This window comes from Ovis aries, chromosome 21, assembly GCF_016772045.2.
Source record: "Ovis aries strain OAR_USU_Benz2616 breed Rambouillet chromosome 21, ARS-UI_Ramb_v3.0, whole genome shotgun sequence".
Lineage (NCBI taxonomy): Eukaryota > Metazoa > Chordata > Mammalia > Artiodactyla > Bovidae > Ovis > Ovis aries.
Genome location: NC_056074.1, coordinates 24,656,050 through 24,674,879, shown reverse-complemented (window position 1 = coordinate 24,674,879; position 18,830 = coordinate 24,656,050). Strand labels below are relative to the sequence as shown.

The following is an 18,830-nucleotide window of genomic DNA, read 5'->3' as shown; positions in this document are numbered from 1 at the left end:
CAAAGAACTGAAGACCTTTTTGATGGACATGAAAGAGGAGAGTGAAAAAGTTGGCTTAAAACTCAACATTCAGAAAACTAAGATAATGTTATCTGATCCCACCATTTCCTGGCAAATAGCTGGGAAAACAATGGAAATAGTGAGAGACTTTTTGGGGGGCTCCACAATCACTGCAGATAGTGACTGCAGCCATGAAAGTAAGACACTTACTCCTTGGAAGAAAAGCTGTGAACAACCTAGATAGCATATTAAAAGCCAGCGACATTACTTTGTCAACAAAAGTCCCTCTAGTCAAAGCTATGGTTTTTTTCAGTAGTCATGTATGGATGTGAAAGTTGGACTATAAAGAAAGCTGAGCACCGAAGAATTGATGCTTTTGAACTGTGGTGTTGGAGAAAACTCTTGAGAGTCCCTTGGAGAGCAGGGAGATCCAACTAGTCCATCCTAAGGGAAATCAGTCCTAAATATTCATTGGAAGGCTTGATACTGAAGCTGAAACTCCAATACTTTGGCCATCTGACTTGCCGGAAAAGACCCTGATGCTGGGAAAGATTGAAGGCAGGAGGAGAAGGGAAAGACAGAGCATGAGATTGTTGGACGGCATCACCGACTCAACAGACATGAGTTTGAGTTGTATGGAGAAGGAAATGGCAAACCACTCCAGTACTCTTGCCTGGAAATTCCCATGGACAGAAGAGCCTGGTGGGCTACCATCCCTGGGGTCACAAAGAGTCGGACATGACTGAGCAACTAACACACACACACACACACATACACACACACATACACATACACACACACACACACACACACACACACACACAGAGGTAGTTGTATGGAGAAGGAAATGGCAACCCACTCCAGTACTCTTGTCTGGAGAATTCCATAGACAGAGGAGCCTGGCAGGCTACAATCCATGGGGTCGCAAAGAGTCGGACACGACTGAGCAACTAATACACACTCAAAAGCTCCGGGAGTTGATGATGGACAGGGACGCTTGGCACGCTGCAGTTCATGGTGTTGCAAAAATTTGGACAGGACTGAACCCTTGAAATGAACTGAACTGAGACTGAAAACATATCACTGGAAGTGTTTTTATCTGTCACTTGCAATGAGAAGGATGAATAAGATACTCTGTTCTCACTCTTAATTTTCCATATTTCACTTGAGAAGAATATATCTTGTTTAAATGCCAGAGATTGAAGGTTCTAAGACTATCAAGGATAATCCATTTTGCATCTGTAATTGTTTAGTGTAAACTCCTTTTGACAAGGAGTTTTATTTTTTACTTTTGTCAATCAAGTTGACACATAACTGATCATCTAAATACATGTTTTGCATGGATGGGAAAGGGAAGCCAAGAGTGGATAATGATTTACATAAAGTCTTCACAAGTTTAAAAATAAAAGTGGGTAGATAGAGAGCATCAGTTATAGGAGATAAATCATGAGGAGTAATTACGTCAAGAAAGAAAGAAGTAATTTATACAGAACTATGTTGTTGGGTAATGAAAATGCTTACCTATGGATCCACTCTTTGTGGACAGCCCTAGAAATATTCTCTAGATCACCAGATTTCTCTAGATAGGGTGAAAGCTTCAGTTATTTAAGATTTAAAATGTTAAATCAACAGGGCTAGATGACCTTTGAATAACTAGATTATTTATGTGTTTTTTTTTATTTTATGAGGCTATACTCATATAGATTTTTAGGTGCAGAAACATCAAATTGCAGCTTGGATAATAATGATAACATGAAAGAAATAAATCAGGTTCTACTGTGTTCCTCCTCTGGAGGGCATGAATCAAGACAGATTTCATGAAATCAAAGGACACCCGGTGAGTGGGAAAGGATTGGGAGTCTGGGTTAGTAGAACTCCTACATATAGGATGGATAAACAACACGAACCTACTGTATAGCACAGTGAACCATATTCAACATCCTATGATAAACTACAATGTAAAGGAATATAGAAAGAATATATATATGTAACTGAGTCACTTTGTTCATATGAGAGATGATGTTGAATTAATTTTTAAGGCAAAAATGTGCTACTTTAAAACTCCTCAATATGCTGTATCAGTGAAAATGTAAACATTTTCTAAGGTAATTTGAATAATATTCTTTATTTAAAGCTTTCTTAATCTCCAGTCAGTATTTGTGCATTTTGAAATCTGCCAAAGTTGATTTTTGACTGGTTTGTTTTTAGATGTTCAGCACAAAGAAATCCTTGGCTGATGGTTTTCAATGACCATTCATATTCCATCACCTGACTGCAATATGAACATGATTGATTTTCTCTTAACAATATAAAATGTTCAATATCGGTTAGAGTTTGTTTAAACTAGTATTTCCCTATATAAACTTGTTTTTCAAATGGAAACAAATGTGTCTCTAAACAAGTGGACGTAACTGGGCCATTTGGAAACCTACTGAGTAGAGCTGCATCTACTCTGTTATGTATTTTATAATGATTTGAATATCCCCAAAGTGAGTTGAGCCCAGTCACTAATCTTTTGAGAACCTCAAAACTAATATGAAACCGGTTCATTTGCATCAAAGAACTGCTCTTTAAAATGAGTAATTTTTATCTTTGGCTAACTTGAAAAATTGTAAGTAACATCGAATACAGTGTGAAAGTCGCTCACTTGTGTCTGACCCTTTGCAACCCCATGGACTGTATAGTCCATGGAATTCTCCAGGCCAGAATACTGGAGTGGGTAGCCATTCCCCTCTCCAGGGGATCTTCCCAACAGAGGGATCGAACCCAGGTCCCCCACATTGTAGGTGGATTCTTTACCAGCTGAGCCACAAGGGAAGCCCAACTTAGAATACAGTTTGAAATAACTGCAGGTTGGTAACATGCTAAAGAAGGCAACTAAATCATGTTTCAGTTAGCAATGGAACTATGTATCTGTCTATTTGGACTTTTAAGTGGATGGGGGATCAAATCGGAGTATTTTACACACATAACACAGTTATCCTTAGTAGTTTTTGCTTTCTTGAATTACGCGATTGGCACTGAAGTGTGTTAAGGGAAGTTACAGTTCTGCTGAAGGTATTAAAGCTTAAAGTCAATCTCATAAGCCCTGGGTTTCTCTGTGCCCATGAACCAGGACACAGCTTTCTCTAAGTTGGTGTGAAATGTGGATTCTTTTTCAAAATGCTACCTCATTTATATACTTTTTCTTATATTTTATTGGGAAGATTCTAAACAAGAAATGTAGAACTAAGATGTTTCAAATAGGCCTACATACAAAATTTCACAGGACATAATTTTAATTTTCATTCATCATCGCTCATCAGGGCTGAGCAGTCTCTCAGCTCTGTCTTTTATTTTATTTTTTTTTTATTTTAATCAGAGGTTAATTACTTTACAATATTATATTGGTTTTGCCATACATCAACATTAATCCGCCACAGGATTGTTAGAATGTTCTATATATCTGTGTCTCTTTTGCTGTCTCGCATACAGGGTTATCGTTACCATCTTTCTAAATTCCATATACATGCATTAGTATACTGTATTGGTGTTTTTCTTTCTGGCTTACTTCACTCTGTATAATTGGCTCCAGTTTCATCCACCTCATTAGAACTGATTCAAACGTATTCTTTTTAATGGCTGAGTAATACTCCATTGTGTATATGTACCACAACTTTCTTATCCATTCATCTGCTGATAGACATCTAGGTTGCCTCCATGTCCTGGCTATTATAAACAGGGCTGCAATGAACATTGGGGTACACGTGTCTCTTTCCATTCTGGTTTCCTCAGTGTGTATGCCCAGCAGTGGGATTGCTGGGTCATAAGGCAGTTCTATTTCCAGTTTTTTAAGGAATCTCCCCACTGTTCTCCAAAGTGGCTGTACTAGTCTGGATTCCCACCAACAGTGTAAGAGGGTTCCCTTTTCTCTACACCCTCTCCAGCATTCATTGCTTGTAGACTTAGTAAAGTTGCAGGATATAAAATCAACACACAGAAATCCCTTGCATTCCTATAAACTAACAATGAGAAAACAGAAAGAGAAATTAAGGAAACAATTCCATTCACCATTGCAATGAAAAGAATAAAATACTTAGGAATATATCTACCTAAAGAAACTAAAGACCTATATATAGAAAACTATAAAACACTGATGAAAGAAATCAAAGAGGACACTAACAGATGGAGAAATATATCATGTTCATGGATCAGAAGAATCAATATAGTGAAAAAGAGTACACTACCCAAAGCAATTTATAGATTCAATACAATCCCTATCAAGCTACCAGCGGTATTTTTCACAGAGCTAGAACAAATAATTTCACAATTTGTATGGAAATACAAAAAACCTCGAATAGCCAAAGCAATCTTGAGAAAGAAGAATGGAACTGGAGGAATCAACCTGCCTGACCTCAGGCTCTACTACAAAGCCACAGTCATCAAGACAGTATGGTACTGGCACAAAGACAGAAATATAGATCAATGGAACAAAATAGAAAGCCCAGAGATAAATCCACACACCAGCTCTGTCTTTTAAAGGTTGCCACACTAAAAATGAGCTTCCCTTGTATCTCAGTTGGTAAACTATCTACCTGCAATGTAGGAGACTCAGGTTCAATTCCCAGGTTAGAAAGATCCCCTGGAGAAGGAACTGGCATTCCCCTTCAGTATTCTTGCCCAGAGAATCCCATGGATAGAGGAGCTTGGTGAGCTACAGTCCACGGAGTTGCAGAGTTGGACATGATTTAGCAACTAAATCACCTTACCAGGAAAAACAAAAACAAAACCAAAAACAACCAAATCCCATAATTGTGGAAACACAAATAATTGTTTTGTTTGTGAAGACTTTTCTTTTTTTAGAGCATTTTGAAAAAAATGTTTTTGAGATTTTGATGCTTTTCTATCATAAAAGAACTTCCTTTTCTTTTTTTACCTTTATTTATTTTTAATTTAAATTTATTTATTTCAATTGGAGGCTAATTACTTTACAATATTGTATTGGTTTTTTAAATCATAGAATGGTATTCTTCTCCCTTCTTCCACTCAATATAAGTAGCATTTTTAAATATAGACCCATGTAGGTTTATTTTTCAAACACAAACATGTATATTTCTAAAATGTATTGAATCTCCCAAGAGAACTGAGTGGTCTCTGAAAAGTAAACATTATACAGTGTTGTTTATATGTTTTCAGAAGGTTAAAATTTTGTACCATACGTAATGTGTGCAAAATACTTTGATCAATCAAAACGGTACTTTCATGGCTTCTCATCAAGGATAACTCTGACTCAATTTTGTCTTTAGTTTTAACCAAGCCTAAATCATAGTTTTGAGAATTATATCTTTACTACATAGCTCCATTTATCAAGTGTGTAAAGGAGAACCATTGGAAGTTCTTGGACTAGGGAGGGACAGATCTGTTTTCAGAACTTATTCTAGCAGTAGTGTTCATGACCAAATAAGAGTGAATATGTGGGAAAATTATAAAAATAATAGTTAGGAGCCACTACAGTTCAACATTACAGTAGTCCAGTTTAAAGATAAATTCAGAAGTTGTGTGGTGGCTAACGGACATGGATGAGGTCATTGTGGTTGTAGATGTTATAGCTTGCTGCTGCTGCTGCTGCTGCTGCTGCTGCTGCTGCTGCTGCTGCTGCTGCTAAGTTGCTTCAGTCGTGTCCGACTCTGTGCGACCCCATAGATAGCACCCCACCAGGCTCCGCCGTCCCTGGGATTTTCCAGGCAAGAACACTGGAGTGGGTTGCCATTTCCTTCTCCAATGCATGAAAGAGAAAAGTGAAAGTGAAGTCGCTCAGTCATGTCCGACTGTTGGCGACCCCATGGACTGCAGCCTACCAGGCTCCTCCATCCATGGGATTTTCCAGGCAAGAGTACTGGAGTGGGGTGCCATTGCCTTCTCCATGTTATAGCTTAGTATGAGAGAAGTTTTGAATATATTCTGAAAGCTCTTAGACAACATTAATATGACTTAGATCCAGGATCCAAAGAGTTAACAAGATAGAATAAATGTTTGTCCTTATAGAATTTACAGTTTATAGAGAACACAAAGGGAAGAAGTCTGATGACTGTTATGAAACAGAATCTAGTGAAAGTTATGAGAACATGAATAATAACAGCTGATATTTATTGACTATCATATGCCAGATGGTGTCCAAACAATTTAACTTTTTTTTTCATTTAGTTAACACAATGAAAAGGATGCTATTTTAGCATTCCGTATTTTACATAGGAGAAACAAGAGATTAAATAACTTTTCCCAAATGATGTAGCTTGTAAAAGAGGAAGAAGGAAAGTGGGATTCACAATACTCTAAATCCATGGCTCCTATTCTTTTCTATGATGAGAAAAAATTGATAACTGAAATATTACAAAAAGTGAGCCAGTAGAAGAGTCAAGCAGGAATTTCAGGTATATGTTAAAAGCATAAACTATAGAAGGGATGTACTATATTACAGAGTCTTTCAGAGACATCTCAGAGAGAACAACTGACATGAGTCACTGCAACATTTGAAGAATTTCTGATTTTAAAAAAAATAAAGAAACCTGAAAGTAGATCTCTTACACAAACATGTCCATTTATTAAATCTGAATAAAGAGGGAATGAGACAATTTAGTAGCTTCCCCAATGAGGAGATGGGAATTCACTTCGTATCTACCTGAGTAATGTACAGTCCCTAGAACAAAGAAAAAATGAGTAAAAGAGTAGATCCATAAAAACTAAAGACAGAATGTGAACCAGAATTCGTAATTTCCTTATTCCATATTATACATATAATCTACACTCTGGAGAGGAGACCAAGCAAGCCTCTAACCTGCTTTTCACCAAGTGCATTACATCATTATTCTCACATTAAATCTTCTGTGTCTAATCAAGTAGCAAGTATGATAATAAAAGATTATTTTCTTCTGTCATTTGAGAACACTGAAAATATCAGAAATTATAGAAGTTCAAAAGATTTCCAGAGCATAGGTGAACTAATGTCTATCTCCTTTCCCCTAAAATCAAAAGGATCAAGTTTGGAGAACGTGAAATGACATTTGCAGAACCAACAGGGTAAAGACCTAGAGTAAGCGAGCCAGACCTGAAGTTTTAAACACAGTTGAGTGAGTTTCTGAATTTAATTTACAATACGTATTCCTTGTTTTGAGATGAAAGTCCATGGACCATTCTTTCTCATTTTGTGCTGTTGAGTCTGAAGTGAAACTAGTGGAAGGATCTGTTGGAGAGGAATCAGAGAATATTAGAGGGCTCAAAGGACATAACAGTCAGGCAGATTCCTCTAAGTAGGTAGATCTCTCATTCTTCTACCTGCATGATTTTTACTCTGTGACAAGGTTGGTAACTTAATTCTCCTAGACTCAGGCCCCCTCATCTTGATTTAGAAACAGCGTTCCTGCCACGTAAAGTCTATCTGCAACGAGAAGACTGATGAGGGAAGAGTTCACAGAAATGAAGGAAAGCTGAGATGAGAGCACAAGAATTGCATCCTTGTCCATCCTTCCTTTCCCTGGGTTTTCCAAGAATGTATGTTTGCATATGGCAGCACTTGCCTTCCCTCTCTAGGATGATTATGATGTCCTTTGTTATATTTAACTTATAAAAGCTCTAATAAAGGCAAGTCCACATCACTCTGTATCCTGATCATGGAAAAGGCAGACTCTGTGGGACCAGGTTGGGATAGTGTCAGGCATTCACAGTGTGTATCCTCTTTCATAGGAGGAGAAACAGTGGAAGAGCTGAGTTGTTCTCTAATGGAACCCTTTCTCCTGTGTTCACAGATTCCTTTAGAGAATGGCTCCTGGAAATGGATTTTTTCCTGACTCAGTTCATTCTGATGGAATTAACAGACCAACCAGATCTCCAACTCCCCGTTTTCTTCCTATTCCTAAGAATGCATATGATCACTGTAATGGGGAACCTAGGCTTGGTAATCTTAATTCAGCTGAATTCACATCTACATACCCCCATGTGGTTTTTCCTCATTGACTTGTCCTTCACAGATCTCTGTTATTCTTCTGTTTCCACAAAAAATGCTAATTAACTTCACATCAAAGAAGATTATTTCTTACTTGGGGCACATCACTCAGCTCTACTTTTTCTGGTTTTTTTTTTTTTTTTTTTGTCATTTCTGAAATCTATGTGCTGACATCAATGGCCTATCACATCTATGTGGCCATCTCTAAGCCACTTTTGTATCATGTTGCCATGTCCCCTAAAGTGTGTTCCACCCTATGCTTGGTTCCTACTTGATGGCATTTTCTGGTGCCATGGCTCACACTGGATGCATGCTGAGACTGGACTTCTGTGATGCAAACACCATCAACCATTATTTCTGTGACATCCTCCCTCTGCTCCAGCTCTCCTGCACAAGTACCTATGTCAGTGAGCTGGAAATGTTCATCGTGGTAGGCATCAATATCATTGTGGCCAGTCTCACCATCTTTGTCTCATATGGTCTCATTCTCACCAACATCCTCCACATCAGCTCCACAGAGGGCAGGTCCAAAGCCTTAAAGACTTACAGATCCCACATAATTGCTGTTTCTTTGTTCTTTGGATCGATGTCATTTGTGTATCTCAAACCACCTTCTGCTGGGTATATGGATGAGAGAAGTATCTCTTCTGTTTTTTTACACCAATGTGGTTGCTATGATGACCCCCTTATTCTACAGATTTAGAGATAAAGATGTGAAAACTGCTCTGAGAAAAACTGTAAGTGGGATATAGTTTTGACTAGCAACAGTGTCTCTGTTCAGATAGTCAAAATATCAAGATTCTCTTTTCAACTATAATAATTTTATTAGCATCTTCTTAACCTATTTCTATTTTATCATATTGAAAGGCATTTGAGATTTGTGTCAATTTATTTATACTTATCATATAGGAGGACCTCTCTCCTTATTCACCACTTGCATAATTTCCTGTCCTTACATGTTCTTATTTTTTAATACTATTAAGAAAGACGTTTACTATCCTGTTTACTATCTATGGGCTTCCTAGTTGGCTCAGCAGTAAAGAATCCTCCTGCCAATGCAAGAGACTCAGGTTCAATTCCTGGGTCAGGAAGAGCCCCTGGAGGAGCAAACAGGAACCCACTCCAGTATTCTTGCCTGGGAAATCCCATGGAGAGAGGAGCCTGGTGGACTACACTGTCCATATGGTCATAAAGAGTCAAATACGACATAACTGAGCACGAATGCACATTACTATTTATTGTAGTACATTTTGTGTATTTATTAGAATACATTTTGTGTATTTATTGCATTCTTTTCTAGAATACATTTTTCTCTCCATTAGTTTGAACTTCCCTTTTCCTCTGAAAATAGACTACTCAACAGATGATCAAATCAGGGAACATTAGGGTGACATTATGTTGCTGAAGATGTCTTATCTGCCTATTGCCATTAGAAACATGACTCAGAATGTTTCCTGTTCCCATCTTTCCAGGCTTCATTGAGTAAGACTGTATCACCTAATTTCTGCGGTGGAAGACTTCATAGTGACTGTTAAGTGTAACCCATTTTGCATCTGTAAACACTGCATTATGCTTCCTTTGACAAAGGATTTTGTCACCTGCAAATCATTGCAGGTTGTCAAAATGTATTCATTATATGGGTGGTACAATAAAGCTCAGAATAGTTAATGATGTATTTACAGTCATATGTGTTAATGAAAAAGTATAGAATAAATTTGTTTCTGATTTCAAGTCGATTAATCTCCTTAGTATCCTTTGCTTCTATTCTATCTCTTTAATATTGCTTAAGTAAATATGGTACAAGAAAAACTATTCTAGCTTGTAAGCTGACTGTGCTTTGTTTCAGGGTGGTACATGAATTTCTCTCAGGCTGGGTATTGATTGCTTCTTTGCTATTTAATTTTATTTTTTAAGAAAACAGTTTGTCAGGGGCATTTTTTTAATGTATTATTGGAAAGAGAATACCTCTTGGGCTAGTTTATTGGGGAGGTGATTGTTCAAGGAAGAACATTCCTTTTTCTCACAAAATTTAAAAAAATAAATAGTTTTTGGAATGCTTTCAAGTGTTTATATTTCTGAGAACAGGGCATGGGAGAGAAATGAGCCTGGTAACCTCTCATGAGGCTGGACCTCGACAGACACATGGCCAATAAATAAGAGGTCCCCTGTGGAGTGTGGGCATGAGGCTTAGGACCTGCTCTTTGATCTATAAGTTTTTTTTCTGTTCCATCTAGTGAAGGAAATGTATCCTGTCCATAAAGTTTTTCTAATCTTATAATGCACAGTGACTATACAGTAGTACTGCTTGGGGGAATAAAGATGAATTTAAAGGGAATAAAGGAAATAAAGCTATGGCCAGAACTGGGTAATCCTAGTAGAAATAAGACACTTTTTCATGAGATAAAATGGTGAGTAGGGACTAAAGCTCAAATAAGAATGAAGGAATTTAGAAAAAATAATAGAAAACAAAAACCTGTATTTATGAGTCTTCTCCTTTTTTTGGACAGCCCTAAAGGACAGGGAGGCCTGGTGTGCTGCAATTCATGAGGTCGCAAAGAGTTGGACACAACTGAGTGACTGAACTGAACTGGGAAATACTAGAGAGATCCTGGGATTTATCTGGATAGGATAAAATTTTAAACTTTTGATATTAAAAAAGTTAAATTCACAAGTCTCCATTCCTTTGCTGTAACCTGAGTACAACTAAACCACTCCTGCTTTTGTTGACTTCCATATGCTTCTTCCTCATTTATTTTAAGATATAAAATAAGTCAACCTGCAGTTAAAACTATGATAATTTGAAAGAAACATTTTGTGGATAAATTGTAACAGTATCTTTTCTGGAATAAGATGTTGGGTTATTTTTCTTTCTAGAAAATAAGGAAAATGATTACTCTAAAAAATAAAAATAAAAAAATAAAACGCTTAAACCCTTAATTGTGTCAATTTCCACATTTTTAAAGATAACTTTAATAATATTTTTATTGGTTTTATAGTCCCCTCTGAAGAGTTAGGTACTGAGAAATTATGAATTTATCACCACTATGATATGTTTGCTTTTGGGGTATTTTTAGATGTTCACTATTTACATAATTTTTAACTCCTTGCTATATCCTTGATTTGTAGTTTTCAATGTAGTTTTCACTCATACCACATCCCTTGATCTCGATATCAATATGTATGATTTTCATTTAAAAAGATCTTTTTATATAAAACAGTTGACCTAGACTGGTATTTTTTTCATTTACCTGTTATCTTTTTTTATAAAATTGTCTTCCTTATATACAGAGAAGTGTATCTAAATTAGTCAATAATGATTACACTCTTTATAACCTTTGTAGGTATGCAGAGGTACACCCACTCTGCTCTCTATTTTACCATTATTTGAGGTGCCAAAAATGTGCAACAGTTGGTCACAAATCTTCCATTTGAGAAGCCTCAAAATAGAAATTAAATTTGTTTCATTTTTAGAAAAAATGAACTTTCAAGTTAAGTTTCATTCCATCAGATTATTGTGAAAAATTTTTTTTGAAAGTGGAAGTTAGCTATACTTATACAATTTAAGTGGAAATAAGTAATTTAGATATGACCTTTCTTTCAAGGTTTATAGCAATAAAAAACCTACCTCATGAAATAAGATAAATCTCAAATAAAGAACCTTACTTTGTATTTAAAGAGAATATAAAGAGTAGAAATAACAAAACCCAAAATAAATAAAAGGAAAGAAATTATAAAGAAAAGGGGAGAAATTAATGAAACAGAGACTGAAAAAGTACAATAGGAAAGGTCAATGAGACTATGTTCTTTGAAAAGATAAACAAAATCAATAACCCTTCTGCCAGACTTATCAAAACAAAAGAGTGATGGCTCCAAAAATAAAATAAAAATGAAAAGAGAGGCATTACAAGCAACACCACACAAATAAGAAGGATCATAAGAGATTATATGAAGTATTATATGACAATAAAATGGACAACCTAGAGGAAATGGACAAATTCCTAGAAATGTACAGTCTCCCAAGACTGAACTGAAAAGAAGCAGAATATGAACAAATCACTTGTCAGTATTGAAATTGATTTAGTATTTTTTAAAAAAGTCCAAGACCAAATGGCTTCAATGGTGAATTCCACCAAACAATTAAAAAGAGAGAATAGGTATCCTTTTCAAACTATTCCAATAAATTTCAGAGAAAAGAGCAATGTCAAGCTCATAATTTGAGATCAACCTCATCCTGATATAAAAACAAGACAAAAATACCACAAAATGTTTACAGGCCATTATCACTGATGAATGCAGCTGCAAAAATTCTGAAGAAAACAGGAAAATCGATTTCACCAATACATTAAAAGGCTTATATACCATTATCAATTGGGATATATTTCAGAGATGCAAGGATGATTCAATAAATGGAAATTAATCAGTGTGATATACTACATTAACAAATTGAAATAAAAAGTCATATGATCATCTCAATAGATGCAAAATAAATCTTTGGAGGAAGTTCAATATTCGTTTTTCATAAATCTCTCACTAAATGGCCACAGAAAGAAGCATCTCCACATAGTAAAGTCCACGTGTGAGAAACTCACTGCTGACATTATATTCAATTGTGAAAAGCAGAAAGCATTTCCTCTAAGATCAGAAATGAGACCAGGATGCTCACTATCACTGCTTCAGTCCACATAGTATTAGAAGTCCTAGCCATAGAAATCAGATAAGAAAATGACATAAAGGTATCCACATTGGAAAGGGAAAGTTAAAACTTGTACTGTTTGCAGACATGATTGTAGAAAAAATAGAATCCTACAGAAACCACCAAAAACCATTAGTACTCATTCATAAATTCAGTAAATGTGCAGGTAACAAAACTGAACAAACAGCAATTTGTTGCATCTCTCTAAAATAATAAACTATCAGAAAGATAGTTTGAGAGAACAATAAAACATACAATTGCATTAAAAACAACAAAATACCCAGGAATAAACATAACTGAGGAAGTGAAAGACCCATGCTCAGAAAATGATGACACTGGTGAAAGAAACTGAAGATTGCACTAAGAAATGGAAAGATATACCTTGCTCATGGTTTGGCAAAATCAGTACTATTAAAGTGACCATACCACCCAAGGAAATTTCTTGCAATCCTTACAATAGCATTTTTCATAGAACTTAAACAAATAATTCTAAAATTTTTATGGAAACACACACACACACAAAAAACAAATAGCTTCAGTCCAGTTCAGTTCAGTCACTCAGTCGTGTCCGACTATTTGTGACCCCATGAAAGGTAGCATGCCAGGCCTCCTTGTCCATCACCAGCTCCCGGAGTTTACCCAAACTCATGTCCATTGATTCGGTGATGCCATCCAGCCATCTCATCCTTGGTCATCCCCTTCTCCTCCTGCCCCAATCCCTCCCAGCATCAGAGTCTTTTCCAATGAGTCAACTCTTCACATGAGATGGCCAAAGTACTGGAGTTTCAGCTTTAGCATCAATCCTTCCAATAAACACCCAGGACTGATCTCCTTGCGGATGGAATGGTTGGATCTCCTTGCAGTCCAAGGGACTCTCAAGAGTCTTCTCCAACACCACAGTTTAAAAGCATCAGTTCTTCAGTGCTCAGCTTTCTTCACAGTCCAACTCTCACATCCATACATGACCACTGGAAAAACCATAACCTTGACTAGATGGACCTTTGTTGGCAAAGTAATGTCTCTGGTTTTGAATATGCTATCTAGGTTGGTCATAACTTTCCTTCCAAGGAGTAAACGTTTTTTAATTTCATGGCTACAATCACCATCTGCAGTGATTTTGGAGCCCAGAAAAATAAAGTCTGACACTGTTTCCCCATCTATTTCCCATGAAGTGATGGGACTAGATGCCATGATCTTAGTTTTCTGAATGTTGAGCTGTAAGCCAACTTTTTCACTCTCCTCTTTCACTTTCATCAAGATAGCTTAAATAGTCTTAAAGAAGAAGAGCAGATCTTGAGATATCACACTTCCTGATTTCAAACAATACTACAAAGCTATAGGGATCAAAACAGCATAGTACTGGCACAAAACACATGCTGATCAACTGGACAGAATAAAGAGTTCAAAAATGAACCCACACTTGCATGTCAATGAATCTATGAAATGAGAATCAAGAATACAAAGTGGGGAGAGATAGCTTTTAATAAAGGGTTTTGGGAAAATTGGACAGCTACATGCAAAAGAAACTGTACCACTATCACACCACATAAAAAAGAAACTCAAACAAAACGGATTTAAAAATTAAAGGTACATAAAATTTGGAAGATAAAATCTGGAACATAAAATTTCTGAAAGAATACATAAACCAAATGCTTTTTGACATTAGAATTAGTAGTATTTCTTTGGCTATGTCTTCTTGGCCAAGAGAAATAAAAGCATAAATAAAAGGAACTATTCAAAGTGAAAAACTGTTTCATAGTAAAGGAAACTGTCACCAATATGAAAAGGCAGGGCTTGGTGGCTCCGTGGTAAAGATCTGCCTGCCAATGCAGGAGACACAGGTTCGACCCCTCGTCTGGGAAGATACCACATGCCGCAGAACAACTAAGCCCATGTGCCACAGGTACTGAACCTGTGCTCTAAAGTCTGGGAGCTGCAACTACTGACCCAAGTGCTGCAACTGTTGAAGCTCTCGTGCCATAGAGACCCCTGATCCTCAATAAGAGATGCCACTGCAATGAAGAGTAGCCTCCACACTCTGTAACTAGAGAAAAGCTTGAACAACAGCAAGGACCTGGCACAGCCACAAATAAATAAATAAATTAAATTATTTTTAAAAATGAAAAGGCAGCACACTGAATGGAAGAAGATTTGCAAATGATATAGCTGATAAAGAGTTGATTTTCAGAATATAGAAATAACTAATAGAAGTCAATATCAAGAAAATAAACAACCCAACTTAAAAATGGGCAAAGAATTTTTGCATATTTTGGATATATATCCCTTTTCAGATATTAATATTTGAGAAATACTGGAAAGAAAAAAAATGGGCAAAGAAACTGGATAGACATTTTTACATGAAAACATGCTCAGCTTACTGATCTCAGGGAAAGGGTAATCAAACCCCAGTGAGATATCACTTCAACACTCTGAATGTCCATTATCAAAAATAAAATGGAGTATTAATGAGAATGTGAAGAGAAGGGTACGTTTGTGCACTGCTGGTAGCAATACAATGGAAAACATTATGAAGATTCCTCAAAAAATTAAATTTAGAATACATACATATTTCTAAAATGACTTGAAGCTCTCAAGGCAATTCAAATTTAAACATCCTCCAACATTCTTTCTTATATTTTTGAGAAGGCTAAAAGGTTGTTCAATATTTAATCTGTGTAAAATATATTCCAATCAATCAAAATGGTATTTTCATGGCTTCTCATCAAAGATAACTCTGACTCAATTTCTTCATTAGTTTTAGCAAAGACTTAATCATCATTTTAAGAACTGTATTTTTACTCCATAGGTTCAGTTTTCAAGTGAGTAATGGAGAACCATCGAAAATTCATGAACTAGGGAGGGCCAGAGCTGTGATTTCAGACCTTATTCTAGCAGCAGTGTCCATGACTAAATAAGAGTAAGTAGCTGGGAAAATGCTAGAACAATAGTGGCCACGGTAGTTCAGCATTATAGTTCAGTTTAAACATGAAATCCAGAAGTCATGTGGGGGCTGACGGACATGGATGGACACTGTGATTGTAGATGCTGTGGCTTAGCATAAGAGAAATGTTGACTATATTCTGGAGGGTTTCAGGCTAAAAAGAACTTGCTTTTCAGAAAGAGCCATTGAGTTTTTTCTCTGTACTCTGCACTGTTCTGAGATTCATTAGCAAAATAGTAAACATGGTAGAATAAATGTTTGTTAGAGAATTTACAATTTATAGAGGAACACAGGAATTAAAGGAAGAAGTCTGTTGAATGTTATAAGGGAGACACTACTGGAATTGATGGTAATATAGATAATGACAGCTGGCACTTAATGACTATTCACCATATGCCGGGTACAGTGCCATTTCACTTAGGTATTTTTCATCTATTAACACACCAGCCCAATGAAAGAGGTGTTCTCTTTACCATCCCTATTTTAAACATTTGAAAGGAGAGATTAAGTAAATTGTTCCAAGTGTTGTAGTTAGTAAGAGTGGAAGAAGGAAGACAAGATTGACAACACTCTCTAATTCCATAGGCCCCTGCTCTTTTCTATGATGAGAAAAGACTGGTAACTTTAGTTATTGAAATGTTACAGAAAATGACCAAGCAGGAGAATCAGGTAGAAATGTTGGGTATATATTAAGATAAACACTAGAAAGGATATATAACATTACCAATAATTCCAGAAATATCAATAATTTCAGAAATGAGAGAGAACAGCAGAAATGAGTTACTTCAACATTTGAAGCATTCTAGAAAAAGAAATAAAGAACTCTGGAATTAGGACCCTTGCAGAAAATATGTCCACTTAGTAAATGGGCATAAAGAGAGAATGAAGCAATAGAGTAACTTTCCCTTCAGAGGTGAAGATAATAGGGAGATTGAGAATATACTTTAATGCACCTAAGGGATGCACAATCCCTAGAGTGAAGTGAAAAAAAAGAATGAGTCCATAAGGAACTAAAAAGAGATCATGAATGGGGAACAATATTCTTATTCCCTGTTTTCATCTAATCTACTCCCTGGGGAAAAGACTCAGCAAGCATCTAGCCTGTTTTCAACCAAATGCATTACATCATTACACTCACATTAAATCTTCTGTGTCCAATCAAACAGCAAGTGTGAAAACAAAAGGCTTAATTTTTCTATACTGTGTGAAAGGACTGAAAACGATTATCAGAGATCACAGTAGTTCACAGAGATTTTGAGGGCATATGTCAATGCCATCTCATCAGAGAATCAAAGAAATCAAGCCTTAGGAACTGGAAGTTGCATCTCCAGTATCAACTGGGTAAAGACAACTGATAAGGGAGCCAGCCCTCAGGTTTTCTGAACTAAGGAGTGTGCATTTCTGAATCCAGTTTATAGTAATGTATTCCCCTTTTTGAGAAGAAAGCCCAGGGACCTGATATATTCCCACTCTTTCTCATTTTGTCCAGTTCTGTGAATGAAGTGAAACTAGTGGAAGCATCTGTTGGAGAGGGATCAGAAAATATTGAGAGAAATGAAGGGACAGAAATGACATTTTAAGTCAGGAAGTTTCCTCTAAGTAGGTGTAACTCTCTCCTACCTGTATGGCTTTTGCTCTGTGACAAGGGGAGTAACATATTTCTCATAGATTCTGGTTCCTTCATCTTGGTTTATAACAGTGCTCTTGGTTCCTACCACATAAGGTCTAATCTGCATTAGAAGAAAATACCAGGCTGTTGTTAAGGTCACTGCCTCCAGTTATCCTGGTGAAGGAAGAGTTCAAGTGAATCAGGAAATGTTGAGATGACAGTAGAATAATGGTATCCTAGTCCATCCCTCTTCCCCTTGGATTTTCCAGCAGGTATGCTTGCATATGACAGGACTGGGCTTCCCTCTGTTTGTGATGTACTTTGCTATATTGGACAAAACTTAGTGACTAAACAAGAAAAACAACAGTGCTCTTTTGTAGGAAATGATACTGTGGAAGAGCTAAGTTGTTCTCTAATGTAGCCCTTTCTCCAGTGTCCACAGTTTCCCTTAGAGAAGAATGGCTCCTGGAAATTACTCTTTTGTGACTGAATTTATTCTATTGGGATTAACAGACAAACCAGATCTCCAACTCCCTCTATTCTTCCTCTTTCTATGAATGTATATGGTCACTGTGTTTGGAAATTTGGGATTGATAACACTAATTTCACTGAATTCACACCTGCACACTCCCATGTACTTTTTCCTCTTTAACTTGCCCTTCATAGATCTGTGTTACTCTTCTGTATTTACACCCAAGATGCTGATTAACTTCACATCGAAGAAGAATAATACTTCTTACATGAGGTACATCACTCAGCTCTACTTCTTCTGTTTTTTGTCATTTCTGAAATCTATGTGCTGACATCAATGGCCTATGATCACTATGTGGCCATCTGTAACCCACTTTTGTATAATGTTGTTATGTCCCCTAAAGTGTGTTCTAGGCTTATGCTTGGTTCCTACTTGATGGCATTTTCTGGTGCCATGGCTCACACTGGATACATGCTGAGACTGACCTTCTGTGATGCAAACACCATCAACCATTATTTCTGTGATGTCCACCCTTTGCTCCAGCTCTCCTTCACAAGTACCTATGTGAATGAGCTTGTAGTTTTCATTGTGGTGGGCACCAACATCATTGTGCCCAGTTTCACAGTCTTTGTCTCTTACTGTCTCATCGTCACCAATCTCCTCCAAATCAAGTCCGCGGAGGGCAGGTCTAAAGCCCTCAGCACCCAGTTCCCACATCATTGCTATTTCTCTCTTCTTTGGATCATGTACATTTATGTATCTCAAATCATCTTCTGCTGGGTCTCTGGATAAGGAAAAAATTATCTTCTATCTTTTATATGAATGTGGTTACCATGATGAACCACTTGATCTATAGCTTGATAAATAACGTTGTGAAAACTGCTTTGAGAAAAACTCTAAGTAGGAGATGATTTTGAATAGACTAGAGTATCTCTCTGTACAGTTGGTCAAAGGCAGGAAGGTTTTGTGTTTAATCATTGGAGAAGGAGATGGCACCCCACTCCAGTACTCTTGCCTGGAAAATCCCATGGATGGAGGATCCTGGTGGGCTGCAGTTCATGGGGTCGCAAAGAGTTGGACACGACTGAGAGACTTCACTTTCACTTTTCACCTTCATACATTGGAGAAGGAAATGGC

At 36.8% G+C, this 18,830-nt stretch overlaps 2 pseudogenes; both read left to right on the top strand.

Annotated features, from left to right (window-relative positions):
* The first annotated feature begins 7,807 nt into the window (after positions 1–7,807).
* Positions 7,808–8,730, top strand: LOC101107914 (olfactory receptor 8B3-like; annotated as a pseudogene).
* Positions 8,731–17,679: 8,949 nt separating this feature from the next.
* Positions 17,680–18,604, top strand: LOC101107648 (olfactory receptor 8B3-like; annotated as a pseudogene).
* The last annotated feature ends 226 nt before the right edge of the window (positions 18,605–18,830 follow it).